Genomic DNA, 15908 nt, shown 5'->3' on the forward strand with positions numbered 1-15908 from the left:
CTATTCTAAAAGCACTAAATTTTTACTCCTCCCCCCTTGTTTTAGGTATCTGGTGTCATACTTTACATCCTTTTATTTTATGAATCCTTTTATTGATTTTTTAAAAAAGATTTTATTTATTTATTTGACAGAGAGATAGAGAGAGAGCACAAGTAGGCAGAGTGGCAGGCAGAGGGGGAGGGAGAAGCAAGCTCTCTGCTGGGCAGGGAGCCCGATGTGGGGCTCGATCCCAGGACCCCGGGATCATGACCTGAGCCGAAGGCAGCCACTTAACCGACTGATCCACCCAGGTGCCCCGATTTTTATAGATATACTTACTTTTACTGCTTTTGTGCTACCTACTTTTCTTACTCTTGCATATGGCCCTTCCTCTCCACTCAAAGAATCCCCTTTACATTTCTTTTTTTTTTTTTTTTTTTTTTTTTAAAGATTTTTATTTATTTATTTGAGAGAGAGAGAATGAGAGACAGAGAGCATGAGAGGGAGGAGGGTCAGAGGGAGAAGCAGACTCCCTGCCGAGCAGGGAGCCTGATGCGGGACTCGATTCCGGGACTCCAGGATCATGACCTGAGCCGAAGGCAGTCGCTTAACCAACTGAGCCACCCAGGCGTCCCTCCCCTTTACATTTCTTATAGGGCTGGTATAATGGTCATGAATTCCTTTAACTTTTGTTTGTCTGGGAAACTCTATCTCTCCTATTCTGAATGATAGCCTTGCTAGATAGTGTATTCTTGGTTGACATTTTTCTCTCAGCACTTTAAATATACCATGCCATTTTCTTCTGGCCTGCAAAGTTTCTGCTAAAAAATGAGCTGATAGCCTTATTGGGTTTCCCTTTTTTATAGCTGTTTTCTTTTCTCTTGCTGCTTTTAAAATTCGATTTATCACTACTTTTTGCCATTTTAATTATTATGTGTCTTGGTGTGGACCTTCTTGGGTTGATTTTGTTGGGGGCTTTCTGTGCCTCCTGGATCTAGATTCCTGTTTCCTTCCCCAGATTTGGGAATTTTTCAGCTACTATTTTTTCAAATACATTTTCTGTCCCCTTTTCTCTCTCTTCTCCTTCTGGGATCTCTATAATGCGAATGTTATTATGCTTAATGGTGTTGCTGAATGCCCTTAATCTATTTTCATTTTTTATTGTGTTTTTTTCTCCCTCTTGTTCGGCTTGATTGTTTTCATTATTCTGCCCTCCAAGTCACTGATCCATTCTTCTGATTCCTCTAGTCTACCATTTATTCCCTCTAGTGTATTTTTAATTTCAATTATTGAGTTCTTCATCTCTGGTTATTTTTTATGTTTTCTCTCTCTTTGTGTTGGTCTCACTGAGGTCCTCCTCTCTTTTCTTAAATCTAGTGAGTAGTTTTATGACCATTTTAAATTCTTTATCAGGCATATTACTTATTTCCATTTCATTTAGCTCTTTTGCTGTGATTTTTGTCCTGTTCTTTGATTTGGGACATATTCCTCTGTCTCCCCATTTTGTCAAACTGCTTGTGACTGTTTCTGTGTTCAAAAAGTCAACTACATCTCCTGTTCTTGAAAATAGTGACCAAGTGAAGAAGAGGTCCTGTATAGTGCCCTGCAGTGAATGTCCCCTGTTCACCAGAACCTGGCATTTCAGGGGTGTTTCCTATGTGTTGCATGTACCCTACTGTTGTGGCTGAGCCATGTACCAACAACTGAGCCTTCAGTCCAATTGTCTGCAATAGTTCTCTTTGCCTGTTGTGGGCAGGGTTTGGTTCTTATGTTGTTAGTGGGGCAGTCTGGGCCACCTTGGACTTGAGTTGAATCAGATCAGGCATTTGCCAGAACTGGGGTAACACTGAACTACAGGACACTTTCCCTGTGTTGTTCCCTGAAAGCTTTAATTGGTGGGTGGGACCTGCAGTTAGACCAGATGTCTGCTCCCAGCTCATTGCTGGGGCTGTCGTTGGGCTGGTGTGTGTGGTTATCTCCAGAGCTGAGTCTGCTGATTTTCAGTGTTTCAGGTGTTAAAACCCATTGATCGTAAGGACTTGCAAAGTTAGGGGCGCCTGGGTGGCTCAGTCTTTAAGTGTCTGCCTTCAGCTCAGGTCATGATCCCAGGGTCCTTGGATCGATCCCTGCATCGGGGTCCCTGCTCAGCGGGAAGCCTGCTTCTCCCTCTCCCACTCCCTCTGCTTGTGTTCCCTCTCTAGCTGTCTCTCTCTCTATCAAATAAATAAAATCTTAAAAAAAAAAAAGAACTTGCAAAGTTAGGCCCCTCTGGTTTTCAAAGCTAAATGTTGTAGGGATTTGTCTTCCCAGTGCGGGTCCCCCTTGCTTAGGGTGCCTGGTGTGGGTGGGGTCTGCTCCTCTCCCCTCTCTTTGCCCACAGTGACCTTCCCACTTGCAGACAGTCCCGCAGGTCCATTTGACTCCTGACTATGTCTCTGCCCTTCCTATCCTCTTCAACGTGGCCTCTTCTTTACCTTTAGCTGTGGAGAGTTTGTTTTACCAGTCTTCAGGTTGTTTTTTAGGTTATTTACAGTGATGTGGGTGTTATCTAGGTGTATCTGTGGGATGAGGTGAGTCTAAGATCTTCCTACTCCGCTATCTTCCCTGGTTATCCCTATATTAGAAATACTTTAAAAGCTGACCTTGAAGGTAAATCTGAATTAATCATTTTGGTGTAGCCAGAAATGAGGATGTGGGGTGTGTGTGTGTGTGTATTTATGTGAGAGAGAGAGAGAGAGAGAGAGAGAGAGATAGATGGAGGAAGAGCATGAGAGATAGTTTACTTTTCACTATGGAGGCGAAAGAGTGGATATCTTGAATCTCCAGTATCTGTTCTCTGTTAATGTATACCTTGCCAAACTGTGCAAGTTCCAACTTCAATTTTGGATTGAGCATCAACTCACTTTCCACCTATTATTTGCTGAAGGAAGATGTGATTGACTTTGATTCCAGCCACTTTTCTGGAAGAAGAGGGAGGGCAGGAGACAAGAAAGTATGCGTGGAACATAGGCTGTGTAGGAGGATCTTGCCCAAGGACTAAGGAACTTTGTGCACGCATACATACTTTTGTGTATGTGTGCATGCCATTGTGCGTGTGTATGTATGATGAGTTAGGAATGAGTCGTTCTGTGACCATTGGTTATTTTCCTTATGTCTGTGTTGAATAAGGAAAGTAGATAAGTTGAGGATGGACCAGTAGGTAGGAGCTAGATTAGAGAGGGACTTATATGACATGGCAGAGAATTTGATTTTATTCTAAATAAAATGACACTTTAAGGAGATAGGTTGAGTGGTATGATGTGGGGAAGTGGTGGTGGGAGGTGTTTAGAGTGGGGCAGGGGAGGTTGCAAGTTTCTGTCTCAAACAAGAGTTCAGTTCTAAACAAATGTGGAGTTTGGTTTGTGATCCCAAGTGAATAGACACAGAAACAACTTGCAGATGTTTTTACAACTTTTCAAATGAGTTAAAATATCTCAAGATTGTTTTCTGCTATCTTCTAAAACATGTACTAGATTTTCTTGTTTATTACGGGATAATGATGATACATTTGAAATGAAATATGAAATATCTAAAGCTGTGAATTATAATTTCCATTTGAATTAAAATTATTACTTGAGTATTTTGGGCTAAGATGATGTTGCCACTCAAGTGGCATATAAAATATTTTCTAGGTATTGACTGTTGTAATTATAATAAAAATTGGATTTTAATAAAGAGTTCTGAGGAAATTATTGTTTTTTCACTTGAACTGCTGATTAATTAAATTGAAAGTGTTCCAACTGCTTTTGCCCTGAGCATCATTATAATAAATGATGACATAGATATTGTTGATATATTTAAGAAATAGGTCAGGAAGAAAGAAAAAAGGAAGAGAGAGGATAGAGAAATGGAGTGGATGAATGAAAAAGAGGAAGAGTGGATAAAAGAAACACACAGATAGGGAAATAGAAAAAGAAGCCCATGGCACTGAAAGTTGTGTAATTAGGAGAACAAAAGCCACTCTGAATATTTCATACAAAGGCAACTTAATATAGGGAATTAATTACCAAAAGTATTGGTAGGGCTGGAGAAGCAAAAAGTGGATGATGAATTTACCAAAAAAGATGGGCAACTGGAGGAATCCACTACCTTTCCTAGGGCTAGGAGAGGAAAGCTGAAAATGGTGCTAAGCAGAGCCCATAAGTACTATGATGCTAGGATTGTTGGAATGCCACTGCTACCCTTGGAGCCCAGGAGCCTGCACTTCTAATGATGTAGAAAGGCTACAGTCTTGTTGATGATGCTGGACTCACCATGGAGGATGCTGGAGCCTGTAGTCACTGCTGTTGCTGGTGCTTGTCCTGGTACTGCTATTACTCCTGGAACCAGAGCCCATGATTAAACTTGCTGAGCTTCCTGGAGTATTGTTGCTGCTTCTGCAGGAACTAGAAAGAGAAGGAAAAAAATTAAATGGTTTATCTTCCCCTGCCATCTAATTTTCACCAGTATGTCCCAGTAGCAGAACTTAATTGGAAACCAGCTGTCGAGAGAGGGTGAGAAATGTAGTCTATATAGGCTTCTAGCCCCCTGAAATAAAGGGAGAGCATGGAAGGGCAGAGATGGAACTGAGAGCCAATAAAGAACAAGCACAGAGAGGAGTTATAAAACACTGATTCTTTAATCATGATAGAGAAAAGGAACATTTTTGCAACTTTTCTGAGCAATGTCAAGACCCTTTTTTCATTTTTTTCTGGTTGAAAGAAAGATTAGGTTATAAAGACTGGTCAAAAACCTTTGAAACTGAGATATACCAATTAGGGTGTTTTAGTTTCAAGCAGCAAAACTGGGCCCTGGTTCACTTAAGAGAAAATACATTTATTATAAGGATATTGGATAGTGCTCAGAAATGTGAAATATCTCATCTCTGGATAAGAAATTGGAGTAGCTCTGGATAGCTAGTTTGCAGAAACTAATGGATGCCCTGTTCAAGGTGCTACTTGCTGTTTGTATGGATCAGCTTCATTATTTACCATTTAAGGTTCACATTTACTGGTAGAGAGGCAATCTGGCCTGCCTCTGGTCAGTTGCCCATGGCAGAGTTGAGTGGTTGGGATGGAGACCACATGTGGCACTCTCTCACTTTGCACTGCTGCTTAATCCACTACAAATTGCAATGATGCAATTAAAATTGAACAGCATTTTGGGTGCCATGCATACTGCTGTACTATGATATTTAGTTCTGTTTTATTTTTTACTTACCAGTGCATACCCATCATGTCAAAACAAGAAGAGAAAAGTAGACTTCAAGTATGCTTTTAAAACACAGTGGAGTGTGGCTTATTTTGTTATCAAATTAGATAACAAAGCGTTGTGTTTATTATTTGTGTGTTTATTATGTGTTGACAATGTAGTTGTGCTAAAAGAATACAATATATATTGATGTATCAATATCACCCATCGCAATATTTCCATTAGGGTAAATTAGAAATTTAAAGTGGAATATTTCATTATAGCAGAATTTCTTAACAAAAATAAAAAATGAAAATGAGGCTTCAATCAAAGAAAGTTGCCAAATGGCTCATCTGTTAGCCAGTCCACTTACCATGATGAGTTAAGTAAATCACATTTGATTGTAGCAGATGAAAAAATGTGTCCAGAGAAAATAAACTTGTTTATGACTATTAGCTTTTCAATGAGAAATTTCTCAAAGAGTTGAGGACATTAGGAACAACACCTTACAGTCAATTAAAAAACAAGGCTAATGATTTTGAATGGTTTTCCTTGGTTCTTGCTTAGTTTACAGATGTTTTGGTAATGATCTGCTTTTGTTTATTTGAGGAGTTGGTACTGAATTTGAAGTGACTGAAGAATAAGGCTCTATGAAGTCAGTATGGAATAACAAGAGGCAAGAACATTTCAAAGAATTTGAGAAGAGTCAGTACAACCTGAAGTGGAATCTGCTAAGATGTGTTAAAATTGATGATGACAAAAATATGTGTGGAGTAGAAAAAGACTAAGTTGGATACATTTACAAATGTTGTGAAAATATAAAATGTTTAAAGCTCATGGTTATTCATTGTGTTGTGAGTAGGTACTTTGTAGGAAATTTTTGAATCATCATGGATTATTGAATTGGTATTGTCAAAAGTAAACCATTCCCTCTTGTGAATTTAGCCATCAATTCTATGTATTTTTTGTCAGAAATAGAAACAATATCATGACTTGCTCTGTTACAATAAGATTGATGGCTTAGAAAAGTAAAATTTTATGTGGGTTTTTGAACTCAGGGCCAATATTTGAACTGTCTCTGCATGAGAAAAATACCCTTAACCACTGTTATTGAACACTGAATGGCTTTGGAAATTTGTTTTTGCACTGATAGTTTCTGAGTTCAACTTATAATTACAAGACAGAAGTATGCTTATCTGTGACACTTATACTACGGTAAAGTCATTTTAACTTCAGTGACCACTAATCTTTATCATAAATAATTTCAGCTGCTTTATATGCTTCTCATCCTGTCAAAAGTTAAAACAAGTAGTAAGCTCTCTAATCCTCCACAATTTTCAGTGAATGTATTTTCCCAGCTCAGACTATGGTTCCAATAGCATTTTTCAGACTTTGATGCAAATGCAAAAAAAAATTATGTATTTAAAAATTCTTTTAATTGTGCAATTGTAGAACTACCACTCAACCTTAATCAGCAATGCAATGACATGCTAAAAGACAAACCAGGAGAAGAATCTAATTCAATTCTAGAAGTGTCCTCTAAGTGATGCATATGGTCAGTATCAGTACTTGAGACTTATCTGTATGAAAAGACATTTCTAAGTTGAAATTCATAAAATCATATTACAGATCAGCATTAACAGAAGAACATTTGCAATTAATTTGAATGATTTGGAGTACTAACTTTGAATCCCAACTACTACCCCACAAGAATTCCATTATATTCTCATTAATGGACCTATCTTGTTATACTCAGTTATTTAAATTTTGTCAATAAGACATTTGTGGAAATGTGTTTTCTCTCTTATATTAGTAGTACATATTATTCTTAATTTTGCCTTTTGACCTAATGCTGGCAGGCCAGGTCCCACCCAGAGGGGGTCACGCAGGACCAAAGAAGATCTTGGCTTTGCATAGGATAAAAATCAAATGTGAGCCAGCAGGAAGTGAGAGCAGAATTTATTGAATAGAGAGAGAGAACAGATACAGACAGAGCATCTGGGAAACTGGGAAAGGAAAGCAGCATGAGTTTCGTCTTTGTTCGGGGTCTGGAGTTTTTTTTATTGAGGATGGTGGTCTGGTGTACCTTTCCTCTCAGGCATCCAGGAAATGGTTAGAACAAAGACGAGGGCCCAGGTTATTCCCTGGAGCCAGGGGGTCTTGGTGGCAAGATGTCTAGCTCCCATGGTCTGGAATACTCATATGATGGCTTCATCCAGTCATTCTCACCTGTTCCTTCCTTAGATATTATCTATTCTAGAGAAATCATTAACTCCAGTCCTTTATGAGGAGGAGGTATGCTATTTGTATTACAAGGCATGTGTAAAGTGGTGTGGGGGTGCAGGTCCTAGCAAGAATAGAAGCAGGAAAAGGAGCAAAAGCAGATTTTTATGGAGTCCTTTAGTTTCCCTATCTCATACCCACAAAACCTAAAATATTTACCATGTGGCCTTTTACAGAAAAGGTTTGCTTTGATTTAGGCAAGTAAATACCAGTAGATACTAATCTGAAATCTGGACATTGTATTGGTTTTCTTTGTCTAATCAAGAGGAATTTGCTTCCCCGTAGCTTGAAATATCCAGTTTATTATTACCTCCTTCTGGCTAAAGGATTTTTTGGAGGAAACTTTGAACATAAATTGTTATTTACAACTTAAGAATGTAATTATGCATGGTTGGTCTCAGCATTATCACATCCTTTTTATTGCATCTTTTGCAAAGTGTGGACCAGCCAGAAGCAACTGTAAACTGTGGACAAAACTAGAACAGCTATCTTCATCTTTAGTTCTGAATGTCAGAGCTCCTTTTTCCCAGTGAAATTTTATCTTAGCATCATGAAAGCGCAATCTCTTCTAGAGGTTAGGCTAGTGGGAGTAGACTAGGTATGGAGGGGTAGTATAAATGCTTCCTTCTCCTTTCCAGTGTAGCTTACCAGTTCATCCATAATTTTTTTAAAAAGATTTATTTAATTATTTATTTATTTGACATAGAGAGCACAAGCAAGGGGAGCTACAGGCAGAGGGAGAAGCAGGCTCTGCGGAGCAGGGAGCCCGATGCGGGGCTAGATCCCAGGACCCCAGGATCTTGACCTGAGCCGAAGGCAGTCGCTTAACCAGTTGAGCCACCCAGGCACCCCCAGTTCATCCTTAATTACTTCTATATAGTCTAGCAATGAGCTAGCTATACTGCCTGAAAAGCCTTATCTACACCCATATTCTAAACTTTTGACTCTAATAGTAGAAACTTTCAAGAACCTTGTTCATAAATATGATTATTCCATTAGTAGCATACCAGGCTCAAATATTTCTCCAAGGTTTTAATATTATCATGTTTAACCCTATCACTGAGGTGATCACAGCCAAAAGAACTGCTCTGAGCACCCGCAGAGCTTTGCCAGCATTCAACATTAGCCTTTGGCAAGGCTCCAGGAGCCAGTGGTGAATCTTGGCCATCTGGTCTTCTACACTTGCAGTTCCTGCCAAATAGTGAGGCAATGATTTGGCGCATTTGATTAATGATAGGTTTAGCAAGAGTTAGGCTTTCAGGTAGCTAATGATGAGTAGAACAATCTTCTGAATACTGTGAGCTAAGTGAAGGAGAGAATGTGAAAAGGCATAAGGAGCAAAGTTCAGGAAGGAACTAAAATGTAGAGAGTAGCAGACACTGACTAGGTGTTTCACATCTATCATTTTATTAAATTTACAGCAAAACATCTGGGCGAGGGCTACTACCATGCTTATTTTATAGGTGAAACTCAGAGATAAAGTAATTCAAAGTTGTAAGCAGTAGATTAAAAGCCTAGTCTGTCTGTCAATACTTGACTCTGAAAATACAGTTGACACGAGTAGATATTAGAGGAAAAGGAGAAAAGGCCAATAATAAAACAGCAGTTTGGGACACCTCTGATTTCAGCTTTATCATATGGTGTTTTATTGGGAAGCCCGATTGTGTTTCATCTAAAGATCTTTTCTGGGACTGGAGCTGCAGAAAATATCCTTATCTCTATTTTGGTTGTTAAGCTCTAGGAGGAAGCTCTCTCAACTTTGCCTTAGTAAAACACACAAGGGCACTTCTGTGGATATGAGATTGAAGAGAGATTTTACATAAGAAAAATATTTAAAGTTTATATATTTTTGTAGATGTGCTTTATGGTAGAGGAGGCTTCAAGAGTCTCCTTGGACCTAAGAGAAAGTAATAAGGAAGAATTAATAAGAATTAATACAGTATATAAAAATTGTCAGATAATCTCAAGATATGCACTGATCAGACCTTGAGTAATGTCCATATTTGAATTGTGAAGTTTAGAAAAGATATTAAGAGGTCTACCAAGAAAAACCTAAAATGTGGTCAATTGGCTAAAAAACCAAAAACCAAACTAACAATTGATTAATTAATTCATTGATCTGTTCATCAAACTTTTATCTCCACTATGTGACAACATTTTTGCCAGGCACTGAGGAATATAAGACATGGTCTTTTTCTTAATCTATCTAAGTCAGTTTCCTTATCTATACAATTAGTTCATAATACTTAACCTTAAAGGATTTGTGTGTGTGTGTGTGTGTGTGTGAGGTTTAAATAAGAGAATACATTTAAATTCTTATAAAGCACTTGGTCACATAATAGGGACTCAATACTATAGTCTAATAAAGGAGACAGAGAAATGAACAGTAATTATAATTGTAATGAAGATATGTACAAATGCTAAGGGTATAACTCCTCAGAGCAGATGGCATTGAATCCTGAAGAAGATGGAACAGAATTGAGAAACTTTGATGTTTGGAAGTGAAAACTTAGAATAGTTCAAAAGGTGTCTTAGCATAGTGCTAAGTACATGGAAGATAATCAATAAGCACTTACTGGATTATATTGATTCATTAGATTATCAAGAACTGTGAAAGGTCTGAGATTTTACCCTGTTTACAAGTTAGCCTGCAAGTTACAAGTTTCATGGCTGCTGGTAGAAGATATGAGACTTTGGGTCAGAGATGAAAGATAGTTGTTACTTACTATAATAGTAGCCAGAGTATCATTTGTGCCAATTCTTTTTACTCCTGTACCCCACACAGTGGACCAGATTATACGAGAGGATTTCTGAGCCTAGGGACCCCATATCTTCTATAACATGCGGTAAGCATGCCTACCCTTTGCTTTGAAGGAGACATTATCTTTATCTTCAAAGGCTGTAAGCAAATCTGCCCTTCTTGGCTTTGGAGGCAGATCTTAACTTCCAGGTCTCTTCTGTACAAACATCCTTGAGAAGACGGTATAGAAGAATAAGAAGTCAGTGCCTCTGCTTATAAGACATGTGAAAATGAGAGACCATGGAGAATTATCTTCCACCATAGATTTTTTTATTAGCATTATTGTTATATTAAAGGATGAAAAGACAAATTTAGATTTTATCTGTCTCTACCCACTAAAATACTAGAAACTGAAAACATGTGATCTTTATTTAAAAATCTTCAGAAAAGAGTACACTCTGAAGGCAATATTTAAGTAAATTATTGAATGTTGCTGAATACACAGATCGAACATTGACTGTGTTTACTCTTTGAATCAAGAGAGATGGAAAGACAGCTCATATAATGATTCAGGTGTTTTACATATTAAGTAATGAGGCTCTATCTCAATATCTGGGAACAATCATGAAATTTACGATGTTTTAAATTTTAAAAATAAGTTAATTTCAAGACTCATTCACTTTGTCCAATTCCTTAATGAAAAATGAAACCCCAGATAGCATACTTATGTTCTTTTAATTTTTTGGTTTCTTGTTAATGAATATAGATGTACTCTTTACATTAAGTAGGAATTGGTTAGCAGCTTGACTTGTATTGCTCACAAACAAACAAACAACAACAAAAATGCAAACCAAAGACCTATGAAAACAAACCAACAGCCAAAATTACTGTCTGTATCTTTAAATTCTTAAATGTGTTTTGGAATTTGTTGGGCAAAGTTAGGTTGGTTTTAAAATTTAGCGCAGTGACTCAGTTGCAGCTGTTCCAAATTATTGGTCATGAGCTTTTTATACTATCTGGCTTAATTTAACAGAGTACAGCTTCCTGCCGTTTTTTCCTCTCTGTGATCAAGAATCTGAAATATATACATCTTAAGGGATTATCTCAGTTGTCATATTTAAGAATAACAGTCTAGTGTAGGCTTTATGAAGAGCGGTTTTCATACATTTTTATTTTAGATACTTTCATCTGGATAGATAAAAATAATAGGAATTCCAGATGATATGTATTTTTAAAGTAAGAAGCCCATGCTCATCGTATCAATTTAGAAAATTTAGGCATATAAAAGAAATCCTCCTTTCACTTAGAGATAGCTACTTTAATATTTGGTATATAGCCCAATTACTGTGTCTTGACATCTGATCTATTGCTTTTGTAATGATTAAGATTATCTATTATGACTATAGTGGAAATCAAGAGATACATAAATTACCAATGCTGACCCACTGAGAACCGTTTCCCTTCAAAAAACCAAAACAAAACCCATTTCCTTATTCACACCAGCAGCAACTACAATACAACAGCAACAAAACAAAAAAGATATGCAGCTAATATATCTTGACTTCATAAATATTAGTTATTTCACAACAATAAAAATGAGTTAGCACCTACCTGACTGGGTTACTTAAGATCTTTATATAGGCAAGTGTTTTTCCCTGGCCTGTTCTTAATGGCCTCAAATCACAGTTTGTTGCATTGTAATGTCTAAGTCTGTTGCATATTCTTGGTCCTACTTCTGTAGAGAGGAGGAACAGAACTTTTGTAACACATGGAATAAAGTTCATCTCTCCTTTCAACTCTCATTTCACATGTTTATTTGTAGGAAACACATCAGATCCTATACCTTTGAGTTAATTTTGTCTCCTTAGGCATTGTGGGTATATTCCAACTATCCTGTCATTTCTGTTCACATTTTTTAGGGATTAGGCGTGGCCATCTTTTTTTTTTTTTTGTAAGAATGAGAGCAAAAAAGTGAGAGAGAGACTGTTAAGTGGCATAGTTCCATCCATAAATTTTTAGCCACATCTGTGGTTCTTCCTTATGCTAGAGACTCTGGCTGGGTCCTGTTTGGGCTCTCATTTCAGACTTGACAGACGTATGAACTAAAACCATGTATGTGTACAGAAGTTCATTGTCCTTCATTGTGTATATGATTTGCATTTCCCTAATGACTATTGATGTTGAGCATCTTTTCATGTGCTCATTTTTTTTTTTAAAGATTTTATTTATTTATTTGACAGAGAGAGACACACAGTGAGAGAGGGAACACAAGCAGGGGGAGTGGGAGAGGGAGAAGCAGGCTTCCCGCCAAGCAGGAAGCCCGATGTGGGGCTTGATCCCAGGACCCTGGGACCATGACCTGAGCCAAAGGCAGACACTTAATGACTGAGCCACCCAGGCGCCCCTTTTCATGTGCTCAGTGACCATTCTTTTATCTCCTTGAATAAATGTCTATTCAGATCTTTTGCCCAGTTTTAAATTGAGTTGTCTTTTTATTATTGAATTTAAGGCTTGTGTATCTTGCAAGTCCCTCATTGTATATGTGATTTACAAATACTTTCTCTCATTCCATGCTTTGTTTTTTCACTTTCTTGATCATGTCCATTTATGTACAAAAGTTAAAAAAAATTTTTTTTAAGATTTTAAATTTTAATTTCTATACCCAACATGGGGCTTGAACTCACAACCCTGAGATCAAGAGTTGCATACTCCACTGACTGAGCTGGCCAGTCACGACCGAAAGTTTTTAATTTTGATGCAGTCCAATTTATCATTTTTTCTTTTGTTACTGCTTTAGTGTCCTATCTGTAAAACATTGCCTAACCCAAGATTATGAAAATTTAATTCCCTTTTTTTGGTAAGAGTTTTATTGTTTTAGCCTGACATTTAGGTCTTTGATCCATTTCAAGTTAATTTTATATTATGTGAGGTAGGTGTCTGTCTAATTTCATTCTCTTGCATGTGGATATACAGTTTTCTCAGCACCGTTTATTTCCTATTAAATTGTCTTGACACTTTTGTTGAAAATCAACTCATCATTGATATAAGGGCTTACTTTTGGAATTCAGTTCTATTCTATTGATCTCTATGCCTCTTCTTATGCTGGTACCGTACTGTTTTAATTATTGTAGATTTGTAGTAACTTTTGAAATCAGGAAGTGAAGAACATTTTCAACAGTGTTTTGGCTACTCTGGGTCCTTTGAATTTCCTTTTGAATTTTAGGATCTGTTTGTCAATATGTGCAAAAAAGCCAACTTGGATTTTGATAATGATTGCTTTGAATTGGTAGATCAGTTTAGTGGGTACTGCCATCTTAGCAATATTAAGACTTCTGATCCATGGACATGGGATGTCTTCTCATTTATTTAGCTCTTCTTAATTCCTTTCAACAATGATTTGTAGTTTTTAGTATACAAGTCTTACACTTCTTTTGTTAAATTTATACTAAATATTTTATTCCTTTTGATGCTATTATTTTTTTTTAAAGGAAGGTAATTGTATGAATAGCTCTTTATATTTTACTTGGATCGTCAAATGGCTCTTGAAACAATCTGGAGTGGTAGAATGGGAAGTCATTAAAGTCTAAGGGCAGAGAAGACTAGGCTGACTCTTTTCCAACTCACTTTTAGGTAGGAAGCATCAACATGTTACACTATTTCTTCTTGGACATCTGGACTTCTTTACGAAGAGGTCTCTTCATTTATAATTCCTGAGAACGTGGGTCTCTAGAGCTCCAGAGCTCCAGAGCTCCTAGTTCCTTGTTGGCATTCTATAATCTATCCAACTCCTCTGTTCTTATTTTAATCACCGTTTGGATGTATGAACAGCCCACAGAACCTTGAGCTCTCCTTTGCTCTGGGGCACCCATATAGCTGTTCAGATCAGTTAAATCAAGCCCAGAGGTCTTTAAGGGTACTAACATATCATCTTCATATGCCATATATAATCTACCTAACCAGCACTGAAGTGCCTACTGATGTGGCCTTACATTGTAGTCACTAAGCCAAAATGCTAGGGTGCTGTACCACAAAACCCACCTCTCATTCAGCTAGCTGGAATTTTCATTCCACTCCCTTTTGATGCTATTTTTAAATGCGATGGTTTCCTTAATTTCATTTTTGGAATGTTCACTGCTACTGTTCAGAAATACAATAGATTTTATATATATATATATATATATATTTGGCTTCTATCTTGCAAATAGTTGTAATCTACTCAGTTAGGACTTCTCAAATATCGTCTTCTCTGGGAAGTTTTCACAGATCCTTCTGGACTGAATTAGGTAACCTTTATGTTGCTGTAAATACCTCCTCATACCATCACTGTATAATTCACTTTCATACTATTTTGTTATAGACTTTTAGAGTTATAGAGCTTATTTCTAGACCTCTCATCTAAATTATTAGATTGGCTTTTAGTCCTGACATTGTAACATACTTGTGTGCCAAGTTTAGTGAAAAGGTTTGTCCCAAATATTTCTAACTAACAATAATTTGAAGTACTGAAGTTTCTGAATGATTTACTAGTTAATAATAGGTAATATTAAAACTGCAAATTCTGAGTCTGACAACAAAGTAAGGTTTATTTTTCTTTTAATGGTATTCATTCCCTCATTTATAATACCTAGAGAGTGGAATTTTGGGGGAAAAAGACCAATTAAAAAATAGAGTTCAGGATTTAAAAGATTATGAGTCTTATTTCTTATTCTTTATTACTTATTTATCCCATAAAATGACAATTTTTTAAGTTCTTTAATGAGTTCACTAAAGTCACATGAATATCAAATGTTTTAATGAATAACTCTCCCCTTCTCCATCAATTCTCTGATGCTTTAACTCTGTGAACACTTCTTTCAGGAAAACTTTTGGCAGGAGAATGCAAATGTGTTTAGCGATGGAAAAGGTTAAGAATACTCCAACGGGGGGAGGCTGGGTGGCTCAGTCGTTAAGCGTCTGCCTTCGCTCAAGTCATGATCCCAGGGTCCTGGTATCGAGCCCCGCATCAGGCTCCCTGCTCGGCAGGAGGCCTGCTTTCCCTCTCCCACTCCCCCTGCTTGTATTCCCTCTCTCACTGTCTCTCTCTCTGTTAAATAAATAAATAAAATCTTTTTTTTGGAAAAAAGAATACTCCAGCAGACTTCCTTAAGGGCAAGGAATTGTGTTTTATTTATTGTTAGCACAGTACCTGACACATTCAGTAAATCCATTATTGAATGAATGTTTTTACCTATAAATCTTAAAGCTACCTTATTCACAAATAACATTTATTGAGCATCTGCTAAGGGCCAGACACTATTCTAGACCTTGGGTTTAAACAGTGACTAAAACTTTCATGGAGCTGACCTTCTAGAAAAAAGAACTTAGACAAAAAATTTTCAAATCAAGCTCATAGTATTTATTAATAAAAGCAATTGCTTTTTACTGTTTTTCCAATATCAGTTACTTAAAAGTAGATATTTTGGAATCATTTTTGACCCTACTGACCAATTGGTCTACTTCTAATTTTTCCTTTTTTTAATCTATCTGTATCTATTCTCATCCATTCTTGTCTGTCATCAATGTTATCTTTAAAGAGCATAGACCTGATCACTATATTTTAAATTCCACTAAAGCAGCTCTCATGTGTTTATATGTTCTAATGTAGTGTCTGGTACATAGTAGGTATTCAATAAATACTTACTGAATGAATAAATGAGTG

At 37.1% G+C, this 15908-nt stretch overlaps 1 protein-coding gene across 35 annotated transcripts in view; it reads left to right on the plus strand.

Moving 5' to 3' along the window:
* The window catches only part of RIMS2 (regulating synaptic membrane exocytosis 2), a 587808-nt gene that overhangs the window by 35021 nt on the left and 536879 nt on the right, over positions 1-15908 (plus strand). The window lies entirely within an intron of this gene.

The sequence above is a fragment of the Phoca vitulina genome, unplaced genomic scaffold, assembly GCF_004348235.1.
Source record: "Phoca vitulina isolate PV1807 unplaced genomic scaffold, GSC_HSeal_1.0 scaffold18, whole genome shotgun sequence".
Lineage (NCBI taxonomy): Eukaryota > Metazoa > Chordata > Mammalia > Carnivora > Phocidae > Phoca > Phoca vitulina.